Source organism: Podarcis erhardii (assembly GCF_964252035.2).
Source record: "Podarcis erhardii genome assembly, chromosome: 1".
NCBI lineage: Eukaryota > Metazoa > Chordata > Lepidosauria > Squamata > Lacertidae > Podarcis > Podarcis erhardii.
In genome coordinates this window covers 97,329,505-97,352,158 of record NC_138497.1, presented here as the reverse complement: position 1 = coordinate 97,352,158, position 22,654 = coordinate 97,329,505, and the positions used below count along the sequence as shown (strand labels likewise).

At 41.5% G+C, this 22,654-nt stretch overlaps 1 long non-coding RNA gene across 1 annotated transcript; it reads right to left on the bottom strand.

The window, feature by feature from the left end:
• Window positions 1-5,755: 5,755 nt before the first annotated feature.
• LOC309348852 lies at window positions 5,756-20,658 on the bottom strand. The gene is made up of 2 exons (XR_014159571.1): window positions 15,497-20,658; window positions 5,756-7,053 (listed from the first exon to the last, which is right to left on the bottom strand). It is a non-coding gene; the product is annotated as an uncharacterized lncRNA (long non-coding RNA).
• Between the last annotated feature and the right edge of the window lie 1,996 nt (window positions 20,659-22,654).

Sequence of the window (22,654 nt, the reverse complement as noted above, 5' to 3'; positions counted from 1 at the left end):
TCTTTTCCAGCATTTTCTCCCTATGAATTCATTTATAATTTAATGCATAATATGCATGTCTAGAAGCCCCCTATATATGCACCGTCTGAACCCACAGATAAACAGAATGCTTAGATCAGTTTATTTAAATAGATCAGTGGTTCTCAAATGGTGACCCACGGACCTTAGAAGGTCTATGTAACCCACCCAGGGGTCCATGGCACATATCTGTCAATTTTCTGGGACATCCCATTTTTGGAGCCATGCTATAGCCCATGGGTAGGCAAACTAAGGCCTGGGAGCCGGATCTGGCCCAACCGCCTTCTAAATCTGGCTCGCGAATTGTCTGGGAATCCGCGTGTTTTTACATGAGTAGAATGTGTCCTTTTATTTAAAATGCATCTCTGGGTTATTTGTGGGCATAGGAATTCGTTCATCCCCCCCCAATATATAGTCTGCCCCCCACAAGGATTGAGGGACAGTGGACCGGCCCGCTGCTGAAAAAGTTTGCTGACCCCAGCTATTTGTTGTTGTTGTTGTTTAGTAGTTTAGTCGTGTCTGACTCTTCATGACCCTATGGACCAGAGCACGCCAGGCACTCCTGTCTTCCACTGCCTCCCACAGTTTGGTCAAACTCATGCTGGTAGCTTCAAGAACACTGTCCAACCATCTTGTCCTCTGTCGTCCCCTTCTCCTTGTGCCCTCCATCTTTCCCAACATCAGGGTCTTTTCCAGGGAGTCTTCTCTTCTCATGAGGTGGCCAAAGTATTGGAGCCTCAGCTTCAGGATCTGTCCTTCCACTGAGCACTCGGGGCTGATTTCCTTAAGAATGGATAGGTTTGATCTTCTTGCAGTCCATGGGACTCTCAAGAGTCTCCTCCAGCACCGTAATTCAAAAGCATCAATTCTTCGGCAATCAGCCTTCTTTATGGTCCAGCTCTCACTTCCATACATGACTACTGGGAAAACCATAGCTTTAACTATACGGACCTTTGTTGGCAAGGTGATGTCTCTGCTTTTTAAGATGCTGTCTAGGTTTGCCATCGCTTTTCTCCCAAGAAGCAGGCGTCTTTTAATTTCATGACTGCTGTCACCATCTGCAGTGATCATGGAGCCCAAGAAAGTAAAATCTCTCACTGCCTCCATTTCTTCCCCTTCTATTTGCCAGGAGTTGATGGGCCCAGTGGCCATGATCTTCATTTTTTTGATGTTGAGCTTCAGACCATATTTTGCGCTCTCCTCTTTCACCCTCATTAAAAGGTTCTTTAATTCCTCCTCACTTTCTGCCATCAAGAGCCTCTCAAAAGTAGGGGCCCCACGGTCTGGCCTTTGAAAAAACAGGGGGTCATCAGTACTTAGGTAATTGGGAACCACTGCTTTAGATAGCTCCCCTCCCTTCCAAACTGTGAAAAGTCCCCGAAACACACTCTTTGCAATGTGTTTTATGACGCTAGGACTTTCTGTTCCAGTTTATTTCAGCTCAGCTCAATGAAACTAAAAATACACATTGAATTCAGTTTAGAACAGTCTGACTGACCAGAGGATAATCCCTTCTACACGTTTTGCTATATATTATTCTTCTGAAAAGGATTAGTTGGGATGTTTCTCATAGCATGAGAAGATGAGGTGGTATTTGCCATCAATCAATAGCATTTTGCGGTGAAGTTGCCATTTTTTATTTTAAGAGAAGTGTTTTTAGAAAGTTTAGATAAATGTTCTATGCAGGAGGGTTTAAAAAACAAAACACCACAGGTGAGGAACAGAATACAGTAATCTAATAACATCAATTTTAACAACCTACATAAAGCTCCCAAACACTGATTACAAAATGAGAAATTACATGACTGAATTATGCACTTGATGGAATTTGGGAACAGAGGCTGTTTCCAGTCCATGAAGGTTTGACTTTGATTCTAATGCAATGGATGTATGGCAGTAGCTTCATTGTTCTGCTTAGAAATGTTCAAATGACCAAACTTGTGAATATGTGAAAACTTGTATGCATGAGGCAGTATTCCATTTCCAGTGGGGCTTTTATAATGGTAGACATGCCCGGTTAGAAGGTTATTGCCTTGGATCCAGACAAGCTTGCGGAAACAGTGCCCCTGGGACTCTCCCATTGGAAGAAAGGAAAAAAGGCAATCTTTTCCTCCAGTTGTTTTCCACTCCCCCATTCAGCCCCTAAAAAAGCTGCTCTGGAACAGTTTGGGTGTTGGCGTGGGGAAGCTGCAGGGGAAATATTATCTCCCCCTTTCCTCCAGTGGGATGTCTGAATGTCTTCCCATCTCTTCTGAGAATGGAAGCAGGGCTATCTATCTGCGAAGGGGATCACACTGGATAGCTCAGTTGGTTAGAGTATGGTGCTGATAATGCCAAGGTTGCAGGTTCTAATCCCCATATGGAATAATAGCATAGTCCTGCATTTTAGGAAGTCCTTTCCAACTCTCTGATTTTATTACAATGGTACCTTGAGTTACATACGCTTCAGGTTACATACGCTTCAGGTTACAGACTCCGCTTATCCAGAAATACCGGTAATACCTCGGGTTAAGAACTTTGCTTCAGGATGAGAACAGAAATCGTGCTCTGGCGGCGCGGGGGCAGCAGGAGGCCCCATTAGCTAAAGTGGTCTTCAGGCTAAGAACAGTTTCAGGTTAAGTACGGACCTCCGGAACGAATTAAGTACTTAACCTGAGGTACCACTGTATTCTATGAAACTCTGAACGCAACCAATATGTTTATGGTTCTGTACCATCTCCTTTTCTGTATTCTTTATGCTTTGTGAAAGCTCCTGCACAATAGTGATACATTTATTGTTCAGGAATTATTATTTTTTTTAATAAGACAAAAGTCTAACTGGATCAGGCCAAAGGCCAACTTCCTGTTACCATAATGGCCAAGCTTGCAAGCAGGACCTGAGTGTCTTTTCCAAAGAATGGAGCACCAGCAGTTGTGGCAGTGAGGATTATTTCCTAGTATTAGAGCCAAAGAATAAAGTGCTGTAAATCAGAAGTGTATGAAATTCAAGACTTCCTTGCATTATAAAGATCTTATTTTCAAATCTATTTTATTACCCATGGTACTTAGTGATAGAATTCTGCCTCCAGACATGCTGTTAACCAGTGCCATAGGCTTAATATATGGGTGTCTTTTTCAAACAAAATCCATCTTAGCTTCTGAACATGTCCATCCTCTCTAATTCTCTAATAGCCTTTTACTGTACAGCTATCCAGATTAACTCAAATACATGATATCTTCAGACCCCATTATGTTTAATTGTATCCAATATGCATTCATCTATTGAAATGCAAGGGACAATGCTACATCCCTGCAAGAAAAGGCTAAGAGCCTAGAGAACAGATGAATTTCAAATTCTAATGGATGCAAATTGATTTAGATGTCACTACAAAGATACTCAAGGCTAATAAAAAAAATTACAGAGGATTGGAGAATGACATCCTTGTATATTTTTAAAATGCTGGGGTTTTTTTCTTGTGCAAAATCTGGAATGCCAGTTATATCCTTTGCCAGAGGGAAGTCAATGCAATTGGTGGCATGACTTTTACAGTTTTTGCAAAAAGCTATTTGTCATTAAAATGACTTGCTGCCACTTTTCCTTTTCACTTACACTTGTAGTATATTTATTTATTAAATTTGTATATAACCCTTCCTCCGAAGACAGGGCTGCCATACATCAATCAACAACTTTTGGGGTGGTCTGGTTTTTACTTTTTGAAATATGGCAAGTCCATCCAAAGGCGATTCACAACCTGAAATACAGAATGAGAGCATACATAATAAAAGCAAGAACGAAAACAAACCAATAACCCTCCCCCCAAAACACATTTAAAATGACATGAATGTTAATCACCCCAAGCCAAAGGCCTGGCTAAAGACAAACGTTTTCACCTGGTGCCTAAAGATATGTAATGAAGGTGTCGCCAGTTGTTGTGACGTGGGGTTTGTGATTTCAGCTCTCTTGACATAATATGCTGGAGACAGTTCTCTAGTAACACTTCTTTATTAAAGCAACCTGAGGAGGGGAGAGCTACATTTATAGGGACAGGGAACTAGCTAGAAAGGATACATTTTGGAGGGAACAATATCAGGCAATCACAGTCCTGCCTTTTGGAGGAAACCAATAAGACAGAGGATCCAAATACAGCAGCTTAAATGAACCAATAGTAGCTGTACCCTCTGGAACCAAAAGGCAGTTACTTTACCCTAATGCAAATACAGACAATAATAATACAGATATAAAATCCTTTGACTCAATACACAACAGAAGGAACCTGGCAAGCTTTCCACAAACAGGGAGCCACCACAAAAAGGCTCTTTCTTGGGTTGCCACCCTCCTGAATTCTTGTGAAGGAGGCACATGAAGAAGCATCTTAGGTAATAATTGCAGGTTTTCAGTTCTGATTTACTCTTTTTCTTATTTTCTAACCCATGCTTTAAGGAAGTTTGCTGCCCCTTAAACACATACATTCAAGAACCTTGGCTATTTTGTTGGGCTTAAGAAAAGAAAGACAAAGAAAGAACCCAAGCCATTTTTTAAGGTAACCTGAAAAATTGCTTTTAAAACATTATGGAGAAGTTGCTTCATGATTTCACAAGGACTTGCCAATCTTCAAATTACTCTTCACCTGCAAACACCAAGAATTAGTTCTCCCCCTAAGGGAATAGATCATGATGTGGATATGCTTGAATAAGGCTCAGAAAACAAAGGTGGAGAGGGAGTATTTATGGGGGCAGTCATCCTTCGCCCCACTTTTGCCATCTAATTCCCAGTTAGATTTCCAGGTAGTAATTTTTATAGAAAGCCATCTCTAAGTTCTGCCTGACAGTAGTATTTATTCCTTGTAGACAGGTGTCATAGGTGCCTAAGCCTCACTTTGCCCATCATAGTAAACCATAGTTTGAAACAAAACACGGAAACCCCTTCCTGACTCTTGCTGCACTCCAGACAAAACTAGCCAGAATCATGTCATCTGAATTTAGGCTAGTGGTATGTTTACCCAATACAAACTATGGGCGGTGAGCCAAGAACAAATCTTGGTTACTGCTGCTCAGGATTTGTTTGGGGGAAGCAAACAAAAAGCCTGGGTTCAAATTATTCAAGAAACCAAATTCTGGCTTGCTTTGAATGTGGTGTGGCAGCAGGAGTGCAGGAGAAGGGATGTGCGAACATGAACTAGCACTCAGCAGCAGAGCAAGCCGATTGGGCACCTGGGGCCAGCTGCCCACCCATGGGGGCGGGACCAGCCACCCACGGGGGCAGGGCCAGCCAGGGGCAGGACGCTCTGCTGGGCCTCCAGAGTCTGCCTACCTCCTCCCACTCAGCTGCCCTACAGCTGAGGGGGAGGCAGAAGGCAGACCGTTTGGGGCAGCACGGAGCCTGCGGGCACTCAAGCCAGCGTATCACTCCCAGGAGAGATGCGTGGCTCAGCCGCGCTGCAGGCCCCATGGTGGCTGCTGCCTGGCATTTTGTCACCTCCCTCAGTGGTAACTCCCTTGGCGGACCACCCCCACCGTCCCCTTCCTCTGTCCCTGCTAGCACTCTGCCTGTTCATGTTAAACCCTAGGTTGTTTTAAACTATGATTTGGTGTGATTATTTAATGTGTCATTAAAACAGTGAGAAAAGTTCAGTCATAATATTTTAACTATGAAACATTAGCACTTTTTAAAAAATCCGCCTTCTTCCCTTCTGAAATTCATCTTCTGTCATAGCTTTGAACCTATTCCTTCTAGCCTGAATTAGGGAACAGGGGACGCTTTTACTGCTTCAGTTATACAAATTTTATTTTCAAGCAACAGCTGTGTGAAATCATCTAGAGAGAGATTGCTTTGACTTGGAAATAACACCGTTTACATTATTACAGAAGAAATATTCTAGAAAGCCCTTTACAAAAATAAAAGAAATGCAATGCAAAGTAAAATATTTAAAATCTCTGTAGGGCATGCACGGCAACTTTGATGCAGTTTCATGTTAATTGGAAATAGACTCCCAAAATCCTCCACCCTTTTAGCGGGTGCCAAAATGGTTGGGTGGAACCATTTCACTGAATATTCTCCAGGAGGAAGAAGAATTCTTGAAGATTTCATTGACGGGCAGGGCTCATCATTCGCGGCGGCAGCAACACACATTTCCTTGCTGTTCTCTCAGTCCATCTGATTTCTGTCATTCTGTGGCATTCTGTTTAAATGTAGTGTTAATGCATAGAAGATAGAAGTTGAAGTGGTGAAAACCTAGACACCAATATTGATACAAATACCTGCCTTTACACAAATGAGTCGGGATACCAATCTTCTGAGTTTGCATCAAGAATAAGGATATTTCGGGGCTCCTCCTGAACAGCAGGAGCTGCCTTATACTGCCTCAGTCCTCCCTGCTTCTCCTAGTGGAACCTTCTACTCAGTCTGGAACCTTCTGTAGATGGAAGCAGCCCACCTATGCACAGAAGGCAAAGTCTGGTTCTAACCCATAGTGCTCTTTTGCTTCTCACAATTGGTACACACCCTTGGGATCTTTTGCTTCTTTTCCTGTTCCAGTTTCACCACCAAGCTTTCATTTTCTCCTGCCACTAGGTATTCATGCAGAAAGTTTATTGAGTATGTAAGTGTCACTTTTAACTAAGTCGGTGCTGTGGCCACAGCAGACCCAGGGGATTGAACTGCTATGTGTAAAAATGCCTGTATAATCTCCTTTTCACAGGAGTTACAGATTCTCTTCAAGGACATTAAGCATTTAAGTGAAACCATGCAACGCTTGGCACATACACTTTAGTAATCTTCTGTTATATGATAGATGACTCCAGTAATGTCAGGTCACTGAACTTTATATAGTGTATGCACATTTGCGATTAAAATAAGTAAGTAATCACTGTGGATATGGAATTATCCACGGGCAAGGATAATTTCTTGCATGGGAGAAGCAGGCCTACTGAGTGCTGCAACAGGCATTAATGGGGATGTAATTCTGTTAGTTCTTTGCTGTGTGAATTAATTTGGCAAGAAGACTTGGGAAGAAAACACTCACCTTGTGTAAAGAAGAGCTCCAATTTCACAAGGCCCTGCAATGAATATTTAGTACACATAATCCACTGTGTCTCATTCCTTTTGCTTTAATTGGCGGCAAGAAATATGTTGCTTGTTGTGGTTTATTGCTGCTGTGATATTTTACTATGTCGCTTCTTACTGCTTAACTGTCTTCATTTTAGTAATAAGAGATGCAATTCAGCCAAGGTTAAGCACTTCAGTGGGAGAAATCCAAGCATGCACCTTACTTTTCCTTTGCAACTAGGGAGATCTAGGAACACTTAACTGCGACCTGATTATTCCAAGATTGTGACACTACCTGGCCCAACGGTGGATAGGAGAAATTTGAGTCAGTTCTCATTTAGAAACGACCTTACTGAATTTGTACTTTTTGAATCAGTAAGCAAACGGAAACCCAGCCATTCTTTGAAATGTACAGTTTTCTGAACTTTGCAATGCATTTCTCCAGCCAAGTAACATGTACAGAAATGCATGTGTGTATATCACTGTGTATGAAACTAAATAAAAAAATTCCTTCCAGTAGCACCTTAGAGACCAACTAAGTTGTCTCTAAGGTGCTACTGGAAGGAATTTTTTTATTTTGTTTCGACTACGGCAGAACAACACGGCTACCTACCTGTAACTATCAGTGTGTATATCAGTGAAAATAGCACATACAGTAATGCACAATGTATCATATTATATCTGTATATCATCTAGTGATATTTTATGTGAAAGTGTAGTTTATAAATATTTGAATACATAAGTAAAGGCTATTAGGGGAAATTGTTTTGCAAAAAATATCTTTAGTAGGAAAAACTGCAAACAAAAATATGTATGCTGGAAGAAATTCACACTAATATATAGCTGAATTTTCATGAGGACTTTTTAAAAAATGCAAACTGATATAGAAATGTGGAAAACTGAATATTTATTACTATTATTACTATTATTTATTGAATTTATATACTGCCCTATACTTGGAGGTCTCAGGGCGGTTCACAAAAAAGATCAACATAAAAAACCACAATATATATAATCAAAATAAAGACAACCACCCAATAACACCCCTCCCCAAAAAAAGAACCAAATTTTTAAAGGTTATAGGACGTCAATCAGATCAACAAAAGATTGTGTTGAATATAAGATTGGGAAAAGGAGAAGCAGAAATTGATTGATTTGCCCTTCCCTATGCCCCTGCCTTGATGTTCTAGAGAAGCATCGGAATAGACCTTGAAGCAAATACTTAAATGGTCTGCAACAGAATAACAGATTACACAAACTCTTTCCACACTAAAGCCATTTTGCGTTGCTGAGGCGTGGCTATGACAAATGAGCTGCGGTTCCACACAGGATTTAACTCTGGCTCCATACAACATTTAGTATATACCCATTTTAACTGCATTATGCAAGAGTGGCCAAGGTGGTGTCTTCCAAATGTTGATGGGCCAGTTTCCAACGGTCCCAGCCACCAGAACCAATAGTCAGGAATGGTGGGAGCTGCAATGCTTGTCCTCACAATAGTGGCAAGGTGCACCACCAACCTTGCTCTTGAATTAATCCTTTCCCGAAATGGTTTCACACACATTTTATTGGATTGCCTTTCTAATATCACAACTTTTATTTATATACCGTATAAATACCTCATAGAAAAGCCCGCAGAAGCCGTGCACCCTTTAAAGAGCGCGCAGCTCCTGCGGGCTTTTCGACCCAGCTTGTGGGGCTGGCAATGGGGGGAAGCGCTGCTTTCTCCCACCGCCAGCCACAAAGCGCATACTCTTCTGGCTTCAGCAAAAGCACAGGCTTCCTAGGCTTCACGTTTCTATCGCTGAAGCCAAGGAGCCTGCATTCGCCCCATAGGACGCACACACATTTCCCCTTCATTTTTGGAGGGGAAAAAGTGCGTCCTATAGGGCGAAAAATATGGTAGTTTATTTTTTTAAAAAACTACAATGCCACACAGTGCCACGTTTCGTGTGTGGATTGTTAAGGATTTCCCCTTTAACATCTGCACAGGAACAGTCTGGTACAGACTTAGTCCCATCCCTGTCTAGAACTGAGATGGACCAGATTTCAACAGGTCCGTCCATCCCTATTTGAGAAGTGTGGATCAGGCAACTTCAGACAGTAAATCTGCAAAGTTCAAATTCCCTGCAGCTTGTCAGCTCTGGGGTCAGTTGCATGGCATGTCACAGAAAGAAAGGCAGCCATAAATGCTTTGCAGCATGTCAGCTCTTAAAAGATATGAGCTATAACATTTCTGTGCTGCTGAAAGCTTGGGGAAATAATAAAAATATAAAGATTTAATCTTAAAATATATTTGCCAAGCAGACAGATCTTCCTACTTGCAATGCCAACTCCAGACTGAGAGCCTGATGTCTTACTATTGTTGGAAGCAGTTTTTTTTGTGTGCCAGCTGGAGAGAGACAGGGAACTAGAGCCACCTGCCCTGATATTCTTATTACTATTCAGAGGGGACAGCTTTGAAAAATTTCCTGAGGTTGGGGCAGAGCTTCTAGATATTTAAAATAAAATAATATAGAACCATCATAATACAGTGGTACTTCAGGTTAAGTACTTAATTTGTTCCGGAGGTCTGTTCTTAACCTGAAACTGTTCTTAATTTCTGGGTTAAGAACTTTGCTTCAGGATGAGAACAGAAATCGTGCTGCGGCGGCACGGCAGCAGCAGGAGGCTCCATTAGCTAAAGTGGTGCTTCAGGTTAAGAACAGTTTCAGGTTAAGAACGGACCTCCAGAACAAATTAAGTACTTAACCTGAGGTACCACTGTATAAGACATTTCCATACTTAGGCTGCGTTCAGATTACCCTTCCCCCCATCTTCTCAATGTTTCCTTACCTGTCAATTTTTGCATTTTATATGACTTTTCACATGAGATGAAAGCCGTTCTGGAAATCCAATGGAATCCAGCAGAAGTTTAGAGCTCATGTTTTTGCAGAAAAGAATCCATTTGCGTTAACTGTGGAAATCATGGAAGTTCTGGGTTGCAATTTCTCCACAATTTTCATGATCATGCCACCACAAACATGATGAAATTTGGGGTGGTATCCTAGCATATAGTTTTTGTCCACTGTTTAAAATTTAGTACAGCATAGTGGTTATAGCAATCAAAATGCCATAGTTCCATCAGGACAGAAGCACTAACATTTATAACTAATGCAATAACACCCCCCCCCTCGTCTGAATGCAGCCTCAGAAAGAGATCCAGAATATCTAAAGAATATGCAGTACAATCCTATTCAGGGGTGTGCCATACTATTTTCAATAGGACTTACTCCCTAGTAAAAGTATTTCAAATTTCAACCAAAAGATGCTTTGGCGGTCGATTGACACCAGCTATTAGGAATAAGCAGGGCCCCTATCCATCTTGGTTCTACCATTGCTTCACAGCATACTGGGGGAGGGATCACTTTGTGATAGTCCAATCACCCATGTCTCATTTTGTAAATGTTGCTGAAACCTATTGGCTCAACTCCTCCTTCCTTCTCCCCCCTTTCCCCTTTTCTCTTATTCCCTCCTGTTTGAAAACTGGAGGCTTGCCCAGCGCTTGCAGGCCCTTTGAACAATTCCATAAATCACGAGGAGATGCTTCACGGCCTGGGGCAGCATTTGCAGCATGGTTAATTCAATATTCGAAACCAGTTCTACATCATGGAAAATTCAATCTATCCATTCCTTGCAGCTTGCAAGTAAAACATGGTGTGGGGGCATCACTAGAATTTTATTCAAGGGACATATTCCCATTAACATTTTCCCACAAAGGAAGAAAGAATTTGGCTTGAATGCCGCTCATCTACATTAAGTAATAAAAGGGGTGGGGGGAATAAAACAAAGCCCACAAAAGAATATATCAGATGCCTAATATTCACCTGTAATTCAAACAATGAAATCTGGCAGGTTTGGTGATTAATAATAATAATAATAATAATAATAATAATAATAATGTGTACAAATTTGGAACACCACTATTTTTTGTCCTGTGAAACCTTCTGGGGGGAAACACTTCAGGTTTTGATAGATCTCAGGTCAATCACATCCGTCTAATTCAAGAGTGAGGAACCTATGGAACTCTAGATATGTTTGGACTGCAACTCCCATCACAGCTGACTATGCTGGCTGGGATTGATGGGAGGTGTAGTTGAGCAACATCTTTAAAGCCCCACAATGGCTACTCCTGACGCAAGACATCAATTTGCTGTTCAGCTTCATCATCAGCTTAATGTCTGTTCTACAAAAATGTATTATTTTCTCCCTACATTCATAGATACGTCCAATGAAATACATCAGCAGTTCTAGTTATGTGTATTAGCTCCTTTGGGATCAATATGGCAGCAACACTCTGAACTTCCAAAGTATTATACATTTGTCAAAGCTGCAGCACTCAGGCTTTGCAAAGTATATTCTTCTTGACCATATTCAACTGTGAATTTGTTTTAATAGCTGTATGGTTTAGCTGAGCAATTTTCATTATTTTACGGAAATGCTGAGCACAGCAAACAGTTTCCTAGTCTATCATTTGATCATTATTTACTCAAGGTAGTACTTTTTTCAGGATTAATGTCACTGCCAATTGCAGAAATAATAGATTGTCCTCAAAATGAGCAAGTGGGCTACATATTCATCTCATGAAGAGGAACAGAGGAATCTCATAGAAGTTAGCAAATGGGATGGATTACATTGATTTATTGATAATTCATGGGTGCAATCTTAGCTTCTGAAGCAGGCAGCAGTGCTAATACCAAGCACCCTGTCTGGTTAAATGAGCATGTGCTTTTAGTGAAATATATACTCCATATTTCAAAGGCACAGTGTCCTGCATTTACAAAAGACTTCCAATTCCCCCTCCACACAGCATACACAGGTGGAAAATGTGGTAGAGGTGGTGGTGGACAGTGCACACAGGTGCTCTGACACTGATCAGGGCTTGAAGTTTGCTAGATGAAGGTAAGCAAGAAGCAACCTTGTAAAAGCCCTAACGGTATGGATTTTGGATCTCTTTTTTTGTGGTCAGGGCGAAGTTAGCTTTCTCTCACACACCAAACTAATTGTGAGAGGCAGAGCTCTTTGGATTTGGCATGCCACGTTCTCCCCTTGAGCCCAAGGCAAGTTTCTGCAATGGTCTCAGAATTGAAAAGGAGAGGGTGCAATGTTATCACACCCTTTCCTCCCAAACCCATTGTGGGGACCTGGCGGTGTGTGTGTCTGAAAGTGTTGTTCTCTGGGTATGGTGCTGGCTTCTCTTGCTAGTTAGGTACCATTGACCCTTTGGTGTTCATTCGTTTAAAAGGGATTGTGAAGGGTTATTGTTTTATCCTTCTCTCATGAGAGCCAGGGTGGTGTAGTGGTTAAGAGCGGTGGACTCATAATCTGGTGAACCGGGTTCAATTCCCCACTCCTCCATATGCAGCTGCTGGGTGACCTTGGGCCAGTCACACTTCTCTGAAGTCTCTCAGCCCCACTCACCTCACAGAGTGTTTGTTGTGGGGGAGGAAGGGAAAGGAGAATGTTAGCCGCTTTGAGACTCCTGAAGGGGAGTGAAAGGCGGGATATCAAATCCAAACTCTTCTTCTTCTTCTGAAACCCTGTATATACAGTGCCTTCCTGTCAAAAACAGGTGATGTTGAAATTGTGTTATGAGGAACTTTCTTCAGCTCGTCTCCAGTCACCCTCTCAGAGTTGGAGGGCAGACATTTTAAGTAAACATGTGAAGTGGGGACCATTGGGGATGAGAACACTGGCTCCTTTCCATCATTATTTATATCCCCTTCTCTGAGCTGGAGGGTGAACTTCTGAAGCAGGAAGCCTCCTAGGTTTTCTAAAATGTGCTGGGAGCCTCCATGAGTATTAGAGGCTCTCATCTTCAGAAGTTTGCCTTCCAATTTTTGGAGGACAACTGAATCAGAAATGGAGGTCTAAAATTGCATGGCCACCCAGCTGCTGTCCTCACATGTTTACTTTTTTTAAAACACATGAATAAAGCATTTTTTAAACACATGAATAAAGTTGGGAGACAATTTCTTTTTGTTATATCGGCTTTTCTCTTATCATGGAGTTGTCAAATCCATATGTAACCCATGCTGATGAAGGGCACATTGGACAGCAGGCTTGCTATCAGTAGTTAGTTTCCTATAAAACCTGTTTCCTATAAAACAGGAAAACTGGTTGTTGGCAAATAGGAGATAGTGCCAACATTTTCTTTTGGGTTTGTTGAACCATTAACAGTTGTGAAGAAGATTGATTATTTCTAGCTTGCTAGTGCATTTAGAGTATTTTTATGCTACACTAAGTGGGTGTTGCTTGATACCAAATTGCATTTGAAATATTATAGCAATGCCTTACTCAGAAATCAATCTGATTTCTGTCAGATTGTTGTGGGTGTTTCCCCACCACAGAACATTTTGTTTTATTCCCTGATGTAAAAACTCTGTGGCATGTTATGTTTCTGAGGGGATTTATTCTGAGACAGATTTCCTGCCTCCCTTCCGATTCTCATTCTCTCTCTCTCTCTCTCTCTCTCTCTCTCTCTCTCTCTCTGTGTGTGTGTGGTGCTCTGCAAATTGTACCTCTATGAGGGTAATGGAGAATGATGGGAGTTAAAGTTCAGTAACATCTGGAGGGCCCAGTTTTAGCAAGTGTAGTAGTTAGAGGGTTCAGCTAGATGCAAACTCAGGTTCATAATCATCACTTGGCCAGGAAGCTGAACTTGGGTGCCTAGGCCTAGGCCAACCCACTTTGCAGATGTTTTTGGAGAATAAAATGGGAGGGACAACATATAATACATTTGATTCATGTTCCCATAGACACATGATTTTTCCTTGCCATTGTTCAAGGGTGGTACTGAATAATTCCTTTTGCATTGTAGTATAGACAATATACTACAATATACTACAGTGTTCTTGAAGCTACTAACATGAGTTTGACCAAACTGCGGGAGGCAGTGGAAGACAGGAGTGCCTGGCGTGCTCTGGTCCATGGGGTCACGAAGAGTCGGACACGACTAAAAGACTAAACAACAACAACATAGACAATATAAATCATTCAAATCATTAAGAGTCGGACACGACTAAACGACTAAACAACAACAACAACATAGACAATATAAATCATTCAAATCATGATAGGGTCCCCCTTTTTTGTAATAGTAACAACTAAATAGTACCATTTTCTTTCTGACTTGCCTGCTGGGAAAATTAGAAGGTATTCCTATGAATTATGTGCTTTATATTTGCTGACCACTTTCATACATGGGTGAAGAAGGCTGGCTCCCAACTGTGCTTAACTGTCACCTTTCTCAGTCATTATATACATTAGTAACATCCCTTATCTGATGTGACATCACATTACTCAGTTGGTAATACAGAAATAGCAGAAAAGCATGAAGAGAAGCAGCATAAAGAGCAGGTGACACTTTAGGATGCCCAGATAGGTTGTTGTCTTATTTGTATGTCCTAAAGATGTGCCTGCAATGATGGGGCTGTCAAACACATCTGCTCCTTTGATGCTTGATGTACAATGAAATAATGGTGCTAACACCTAGAATGTGAGGTGTGCAAGTGCCTTAAGTCTTCCTGTGTGACACGGACCCAGCTTCCACATGCAGTGCTATCTTGAAATGGCACAAGCCTGACACAAATCCATGTTTGATTGGCACACATTCACACAACAGTTTCTGTTGCTGGTGTATATTACACAAACTGAGTTCTCTGTAATCAAAACAGATGATAAGAGACAGAGTTGCTTGTATCAAAGCTAGTTGTATGCTGTTGTTGTTTAGCTATTGTTGGCAGACCAGAAACAGAACAACTCCCTTACATTTGAAGAAAATCTGCCCCGTATAACAGTATGTGCAGATATGACAAATGAGTATTTTGGGTTCTTTCTGCATCCACAATTCTACAGAGATTGATTTCTTGCACAAATGTGGGAGATAACACTTCCCATTAAGTCCACCATCTCACTCCAAATTGTCTTAGGAAAAGTCCCCAATGCAGACCAAAGGGATACTGTTTAAAGACTAAGGACCTTTGTTCAATTCACAATGGCTACATCTTGGATAGGAAGAACCTTTTTTATCCTTTAGACCAGACTTTCTCAACCTTGGATCCCCAGATATTCTTGAACTATAACTCCTATCATCCCTGACCACTGGCCGGGCTGGCTAGGAATGATAGGAGTTGCAGTCCAACAGCATCTCATGACCCAAGGTTGAAAACAGACAGACCATTGGCCCACCTGTCTCAGAATGGTCTACTTCACAGATTGCCAGTGACTCTCTAGACAGCTGTCAAAAGAAGAGGTGCAAAACCATTATAGGCCGAGTTTCACATTACAACTGGTTTGCTATCTGGCACTGTCTTAAGAACCTAAGATTGCCTCTCACCCATTTGTGTGTGCCATACTGGATTAAGTATTGCACCTGAACTGGAGAAACATGAACTATTTAGCTGTGAAACTCACCTAATGATCTTGGGCACTAAGAGCTTGGGCCTAACCTACCTCACAAGCTGTTGTGAGACTAAAGTGGAATAATCCTCACAAAGACCACCTGGAATTCCTTCGAGAAAAGGAAAATATAAATTAATCTAATAAATAAACAAGGCAAGGTTTGAAACAACAAAAAACAAGAAAAAATATAGTAGTAGCTCTGTTTAGTTAAAATACAATAGAAATCTCTGAAAACTATAAGCGTTGAGAAAGCTGTGTGTCCATCACTCCTGTTGTGTCACCAGCTGTTTAAAGGTTTATGAAAATGTGTTGTTGCCATCTCTGCCTTGATTCTTGTTATTACTGTGTAAATGACTTCACCCAATTAAAATCTAATGTTCTGATTTTACTACCTGATGGTGCCTTGCTGTTAATGCTTAAGCAGATACTGCAGGCTCTGGAAAATTATAACTGTTCAAAGGCATCAAAGTGTGATGCTTCATTCAAATGAATGGAGCAAGATAAAGTGCTTTTTCAATGGTTATGAAGAGAACATGTAGAGTTTTCCCATAAGTACTTTGAAGCACCCAAGAAACTAATGTACCAATGATGTCATTGACCCTGTGATACTCCAGAATTCCCAGATCATGTGTGGTGAGGCCTAATGCGGCTTGCAGGACATCAATCGCTTTTGCTTATTATCGGTATATCTTAGGTGTGATCTGAAACTATCTGTGATAAGGTAAAGGTGACATTTTTGTATTTGAACTGAACACTTAAGTGTGTAATAATGCAGCCAAGGATGGCCCAATACATTTTGCCACCTGAAATGAAGGACGAGATGGTGTGTCCTTCCTTCATCACATAAAGAAGAAGAGTGGCTTGGCAGTTGAATGTTATATCAACACTGGTGATGGCATAACACCCTCTACACACCTGAGGCCAGATTAGGTCATATGTCAGCAACAGAAGGGAATGGAGGAACAGCTGGAGGCTGCTGCTGACCCCCAGCTCCTACTGTTTCACTCTGTCTAATGGTAGGACTGGCCCTGAACACAGTCCCTCCAAGTGTTACCATTTTCCAGGTACAGTCTTAAAGTTACAGAAGCCCTCCCAGTTTCTGATTTGATCCTGGGATGTCTTGCTTTTCCTTAGGTCCCTATTTTCATCGGATAAATGCTCGAGGGTATGTGAACACAACACAAAAAAGCATTCATAGGAAATAAACTGTAGATAAAGCATGTATATGAATCTGAAAATCCAGCTTTACAGTAACAGAAGGGGATGGGATATAGAGGAGTGGAGGGACACGCAGGAGTATAATACATAAACAGATTTTCCCCTCCCTTGACAGGTCTACACTTTTTGTCCACATTTTGTGTAGATCTACATGTGTTTCTAGTATAATCCTTCTGGGTGATTAGTTTAAAAGACCATTAAATTAGGTCAAATCATTCGAGAGAGTGCTGTACGAAGCAGCTAATTTATTATATCAGCTCTATAAAGCCTGCTTCAAGGATGTGAAAGTATCATTACTCTTAATGACGAAGCAATGGCTTTGGATGAGATGATGAAGTCAAGGATGTTTTGTGTCTTTCTTTGCCCTCTTTAATCTTATGGGGCCAATTCGTGCAAAAGACAAATTGGTGTCTGGGTTGGTTTCCTGGCCCTGGATTGCTGCATTTTCATGGAAGGCAGGGTTCCATTGCAGGAAAAGATTGTAAGAAGGCTCACCACGACAAACTCACTTTGGAAAAGTTTACAGTAAAATTATTGTGCAACCCACAAAATAAGAAATAGCTGCAATTCAACTCCTGCCCAAAGCAGACAGGCAAATATTCAGTAGTCATAAATATCCTGTGGTGGATGGAAATGAAAAACAACATTAAACAACATTAAAACATTATTTTGAAATGATAATTAGTGAAAATTAGAAGAAGAAAACCCCTGCTAGATCATAAAGGCCCATCTAGTCCAGGCATCCTGTTCTCCCAGTGGCCAACAAGATGCCTATGGGAAGCCCACAACAGGACCTGAGTACAATGATGCTCTTCCCACTTGTAATTTCCAGCAACATGCTGCCTCCAAACCCGCTAAAATAAAAAAAGAAAGCAACCACAGTTTGTTTGCAGATTTCAGCAGATCATACATTACTGCCTCTTCCTTACTTTCTAACATCTTGCAAAAGCATAGGAAGATATGTGCATGGCTGCTGCAGCCAAGGCTGCTCACTCAGGAAACAGAAAGTGGAGCTATCTTGGTGCTGATTTCCTGAAAAGCCTGTTAGCAAACACAAGACTAACCCTGGAACGCCTGAGGGAGGATGACACATGATTTTGTTTTATTAGCACCTGGGAAGAACTAACCAGATTTGGCCCATGAAGTTAAGTGGTGGTGCCATCTTGATAATGGTGGATGTGAGCATTTGGAACCGAAATCCTACTAAAGATTTTGGGACTAGCTACCATTGAAACATTTGAATTATGGTGCTGGAGGAGACTCTTGAGAGTCCCATGGACTGCAAGAAGATCAAACCTATCCATTCTTAAGGAAATCAGCCCTGAGTGCTCACTGGAAGGACAGATCCTGAAGCTGAGGCTCCAATACTTTGGCCACCTCATGAGAAGAGAAGACTCCCTGGAAAAGACCCTGATGTTGGGAAAGATGGAGGGCACAAAGAGAAGGGGACGACAGAGGACGAGATGGTTGGATAGTGTTCTTGAAGCTACCAGCATGAGTTTGACCAAACTGCGGGAGGCAGTGGAAGACAGAAGTGCCTGGCGTGCTCTGGTCCATGGGGTCACAAAGAGTCGGACACGACTAAACAACAACAACCATTGAAACAAACCTTGACTGAGAAAAGATCCGTGGACACTTACAGTTGGCTTCGCTCTTGTCTATTTATGGGTGATAACTTATAGCAGCTTCTGCAAAGCAATTGCTGTTTCTGGTTTATTTCTGTATGGTGATGCTTTTCATTCTGTATAGAGTGAGCTATGTTTCTGTGAGTAAAGCAGATGCTGTTTTCACTTAAGCCAGGGATGGGGAACTTTTGGCTTTCCAGTTGTTGTTGAACTACAATCACCATCAACCACAGCAAGCATGGCCAGTGGCCAAGGATGGTGGGAGTGGGAGTTCAGCAATATCTGGAGGTCAAAAGGTTCCTCACACCTGATTTAAGCCTGGGAACACTGCTGAGCGACATTTGCAAGTCTTCATGCCATTTTAAATAATTAGGCTGCAACCATACATATGCTTAGATGGGAGTAGGTTCTTCTGAACTTATTTATGCTCAAATGTGGAGAAGCCCTAACTGTGAAAAACTGCTTCTGTATATTTATGCTCCCTAGCAAAATCAGAGCGGGTGGCTCATTGCAGCTAGGAAACTTCCTTGGAGACAATGCCTCAATTGTTTTCTTCTCCCCAATTGCCTTATCTGGTGGCTGGATTTATTTTCTGTGTCTCCTAAACTGAACTTGCTCCCCAGCTTTCTGCAGGGATGAATTTTGCTGCTGACAAGTGAGTTGCAAGTTTTCTGGATGGCCATATAGATAGTAGAGTTTAGAGAATGGCATATTAAGTATTTGATGTATGTGGGCTATAATTAATATGTCACCCATTGTTTCCCTGGTAGGCATTTATCCTAGGAAATTACCATTAGGTAAAATCAATCCTTTTGTATAAACTGACCATGTCTTCTGAAAATGGTTAAGCTTTCATGGTATTATGCATTATCTCCTCATAATTTTAAAAATTCAACGGAGATTGAAGTCTATATTATTCTCCTCAGCTCTTTATTTATTTGCAAATCCAAGTCTCTCTCTTTTTTGCCCCTGTGTAGCTTGATGGCTTATCATAGCCATATGTTAGGAAGCTGTAATGCAGTAGTGATATGAGACCTTTATTTTCTGAAGCTTGAGACCTTTTTTTATTAAAGCCACTGAATAAAGCGAAGTAACATTCAAAACACGACATATTTGGGAGATTCCTTCCCCTGCAGCCTCAGAATAATGCCAGCACATGTTTCCTTCACAATGCAGGAACATCTCCAAGGCAGAGATGGTAGCTTTGATTCACCCTGTATGCAAGATTCAAACAAGAAGCATTTTGGTGAGTGACTTTAATACAGTAGATTGATCACCTTGAAAGAAGAGCCAAGAGAAGCCCTTCTGCTCCATCCCACCACTGTTGGACAGTATTCAGTAATCCAAAGGCTCCAGGACCCAAATCCCTTCCTATGGGATTTATTCTGTCCTAGCCCTACTTAGGGCAAACCAATTAAAAGTAATGCAGTTAAGTAAGTTAGTCAGGTCCATTAATCTTAATAGGTCCCATGGCTCTTTTACCTTAGAGGAAGAAGACCTCCCTTCCTCCACCCAACTGTTTTCCTCCCAGTGTCGCTTACTCAGCATGAGGGCAGATTCTGGTGCTGCCATCAGTCCAGCTGAAAGGCTATAGCATGGCCAGGAGTAGGCATTGGTAAGTGAGTACTGGGCAGGTTTTGGCACTGAGGCCCACTTGAAAGTGCACTGAGGCCAAGTGGTGGTCCCCAGCCCACTGTTTTGTTTTGTTCTCTCTCCCTCAAATTTCTGGAGAATTTTGGGAAATTGGGTGCCAGATTCCAGCTGATTTCTATGGGCAGCTTTCACTTCTATCCCTGGATAAATATCTATAATATGAACAGAGTCATGAATTATTCATACAACGAGGTGGTTATCTCAGGGTTTTTTATATATGTCTACGGCTCTTTTCCTCCTCTCCCACCCATTCCATTCCCCCTCCAGCTAGCTTTCAGGCTTTCCCCCAATAGTCAAGTGAGCATTTATTTAAACATTTATTTACCACCCTCCATCAAAAGATGCTCGGATGGTGTACAAAAATGTGAATAAAATACGCACAACCTAAACCTACTGTTTAAAACCAGCAAGTAAACATAGCAAAATACAAGAAGGCAAAACAGATAGAAACAGAATGAAACACTGTTTAAGAAATGCATTTACAATCCAAATGCAAATAGGAGGGGCTTTGCAGGTGCCAAGAAGCTTGTAATGTCAGAGCTGAAGGAGAGCATTCCAAAGTCTGGTTGGCACCATGGGAAACACCCTCTCCTTGTGTATCTTCACTAAAGCAGTACTTGGAGCAGGGACTATCCAGGAGTTCTTAATGCCAGGGTAGGCTGGGGTCTGTTGACACTGGGCATGTTTCACCCCCAGAGTTTTTCTCTGCCCCTGAAGATTTTTTGTATTGTCTTCAAACCTTCTAGTTTGCTCCTACCTCCCTCTTGTGGCTGTGGCCATTTTTGCGACAGCAGTCAAAAGAATTGAATGATCATTACCATGGTGCTTTAGTATAAGGCTGCCCACTTGCTGATTTCCTAGATTAAGTGGTTGTTTACATTCTCAGTATGGCTATCTTGATTTCATTTGAAGGCATTAAGCTCTTTTGTTCATGGTCCCCCACCACCCTGAGCTGCAGCAAATTACTCAGCAATAAAACTGAACTAAGAAATTAGTGGAACCAATATAGTCCAGCTAGAGCTGATACCCATGAATACTGGTGCAGCAGGGACAGTTTACAAATCCCTAAGGAGGCATGCTTGGCTCCAACATTACAAGCTTTGCCACACCAGATGAAGACTTTTCAATTTGCAAAGGCATTTAAGCATTTTAGATATAGGTATTTTAGATATTCAATTATTTTTTATTTTCCCGATGCAGCTTTTTTGTTTGCTTTTGTTTTTCAGGGCTTTTATTTGCTTGCCTGTTATTGTATTTTATTACATTTCTTTGTTGGTTTTCAAACTGCATTTCCATGTTGGGCATGAATTACTGTTTATTCACACTTTTGGACACCCTCCCTGGCATCTTTTGTTAACCGGCAGTTAAGAAATACTTTAAATCAATCATAGAATGATAGACTTGTAGAGCTGGAAGAGACCCCAAGAGTCTTATACTCCAACCCAGTACAGTGCATTAGCAAAAGCATCCATGACAGATGGCCATCCAACTTTTGCTTACAAACCTCCGTGGAAAGAGAGTCCAATCCAGCCAAAGACATAGTGAATGTGGATTAAATGTCTTTGGCTGCATTGAGACAGCACTTTATACCATTTCCCCCATATTTGCTTTCCTGATAAATTTATGTGCTTTTTGTGACCTTTCACACACTATAAAAGCCACTTCTGGAAATCTAGTGGATTCTAACAGAAATTTAGTGTCCATTTCTGTGTTAATTGCTTTCATTAAAGCTACATTTGCAACCCTGCTAGAAAATGGTGGTAATTTTGCATTGTAATTTCCCCATGATTTCCATGGATCACACCATGTGATGAAAGTTGTGTGTGTGTGTGTAGTGGGAGGGTATTTCTGAAAAAGTAGATATTCCATCTTTCTGTAATCAGACTTCTATAGCTGATGCATTAAATTATTAAAATACACAGAATATATACACTCACCATGAATTCCTCCTTTTTCTCTTAGAATGGCAATGGCACCCACCTGAGAGATGCTGGAACTCACCTGACAGGTGCCAGAACTGAGTTCCGGTGAATTCCCCCTGAAAAAAGCCCTGCTGTATAGTTATGGATATGCATATGCTACTCATCTCCTGTTTCTTCTAGTAAATGCAGATTGTAACATATTTTGAACCAAGTTTAGTCGAGATTGTGGGGATGCATGACTATGAGTCTCATGTCAGCTGCTTAGATCTTCTCCCAGTGGTTACAGCCAAGAGTTCATCTGACTAATTTGTTATGAGTGGCTGTGCACACCATTCAGCCTGTTCTGAGGAGCGTGTTTGGTGGGGGTGCAAAACAGCAGCTTGTGGTAGATGAATCAGTGAAAAGGACAATCACTTCCATTGGCTTTCGGTGAGCCATTGTGTGAATAAGTCCCTCCCACCCCTTGTCTATCACTTTGTGTTCCTCTGGAGTTTCTTGATGGATTGAGTTAGTTGACAACATTTAGTTATAAAGTCTCAGTCTTGCTCTTTGCAGTCTTGCTCAATAAAACCAAATGTGGAAATATTTCCACCTTTCGTGTAGTGCCCTTGAGCTGCGCTGGGAAGCATGATAAGTAACTCCATCCAGTTAGAGCGGCACATCAAAAGCTAGAGAGAAAATCTTCATCCTATAACCGGCTTGTGTGCCCTGAGATTGCTGTAGGTTTGTAGGATCAGGCCTGCTATTTCTAT